The sequence below is a fragment of the Dromiciops gliroides genome, chromosome 1 (genome assembly GCF_019393635.1).
Source record: "Dromiciops gliroides isolate mDroGli1 chromosome 1, mDroGli1.pri, whole genome shotgun sequence".
Taxonomy (NCBI): Eukaryota; Metazoa; Chordata; class Mammalia; order Microbiotheria; family Microbiotheriidae; genus Dromiciops; species Dromiciops gliroides.
In genome coordinates this window covers 254683915-254685550 of record NC_057861.1, presented here as the reverse complement: position 1 = coordinate 254685550, position 1636 = coordinate 254683915, and the positions used below count along the sequence as shown (strand labels likewise).

General features: G+C 40.0%; 1 pseudogene; it reads left to right on the top strand.

The window, feature by feature from the left end:
• Positions 1-233: 233 nt before the first annotated feature.
• LOC122736499 lies at positions 234-1049 on the top strand (annotated as a pseudogene).
• The last annotated feature ends 587 nt before the right edge of the window (positions 1050-1636 follow it).

Below are 1636 nucleotides of genomic sequence, written 5' to 3'. Positions count from 1 at the left end.
GGTAGGGTCCCCAAATCAAAATAAATTTCCACATAAGTAAAGGATTAATAGAAAGTTGGAGATAAGGGTCCAGAAGCTAAGTTGTATAGGGATGAAAGCACAGGAGGAAATAGCAGCAAGAGAGATTCCCACCTAGAATATATATACATAAAGGGGTATGTCTGTGGACAGATTTAATATTCCCAAAACTCTTTAAAAGGAAGAGACTGGACCTACAGTGACCACAGGAGAAGATGGCGGCTCCCGGTGTGTCTGGGATGGTCCAGCAGGTATGACGCTTCACTACTTCAGTGGGCAGACCATTTGCCAAACTCATCAGGCCTCCAATTCAAGTATATGGTCTAGAAGGTCGATATGCCACTGCTCTTTATTCTGCTGCATCTAAGCAGAATAAATTGGATGTGGTAAAAAAGGAGTTACTCAGTAACAAAACTTTTGAAAGAACCCAAAACGATTGCTTCTATTATGGTTTTTTGTTGTTGCTGTTGTTGTTTTTTTGGCAGGGCAATGGGGGCTAAGTGACTTGCCCAGGGTCACACAGCTAGTAAGTGTCAAGTGTCCAAGGCCAGATTTGAACTCAGGTACTCCTGAATCCAGGGCCAGTGCTTTATCCACTGCGCCACCTAGCTACCCCGATTGCTTCTATTATGAATCCCCATATAAAGCGTTCTGTTAAGGTAAAAACCCTAAATGACATAATTGCAATAAAGAAGTTTTCTCCCATCATAATCAACCTCATGAAAGTGCTTGCTGAAAAGGGTCGCTTAAACCCAGGAGTCATTTCAGCATTTTCTACCATGATGAGTGTGCATCGTGGGGAAGTACAATGCTCAGTTACTACTGCATCTACTTTAGATGACGCAACTCTTTCAGAATTAAAAACAGTCCTGAACAGCTTCTTAAGTAAAGGCCAAGTTCTGAAAATGGAGGTTAAGACTGATCCTTCAATCATGGGAGGAATGATTGTTCATATTGGAGAGAAATATGTTGATAGGTCTGCAAGAACCAAGATCCAGAAGCTAAGCAGGATTATGAAGGAAGCTGTTTGAAAGTAGCATTTTTCTACAGTTCATCAATGAAACTTCAAAAAATTGTGGAAACAATAAAGTACTTGGAAATTTCAAAAAAAAAAAAAGAAAGAAAGAGACTTCCTAATTCGGGAGAATTCTTTGGATTGTGGAACCCACAGCTCAGGGCCTTTAAGCTCTGGGCTCATACAGCCTATGCTTGATTATATATGTAAGGGGCTACCCCTTACATATATCTTTGACTGCAATTTTCCTGACCAAGAGTTTATTCTGGTAAGTCTCAGAATATGGCTTGTATCTATGCTTCCAAAAAATGTGGGTACTAGAATCTCTAGCTCCTTTACAAGTACTTAATGTAACAGTGTATTAATCAAGTATGGAACAGCCTTTATTTCACCCCCATGTAAAATAGAAAGGGTTCAAGGAACCCATAAATAAATGCAGAAAATACTCACAATGATGCATAAACAATTGATACAATTCTCCTCCTTCTCCAGTGGGTCACACTTTTCCATGATGTTCTCAAGTCCTCCAGACTTAGTGACACCCTATGAGTTATATTACCTTGAGACAGTCAAACTTGAGGTCACTAAATAAGCAACCCACAC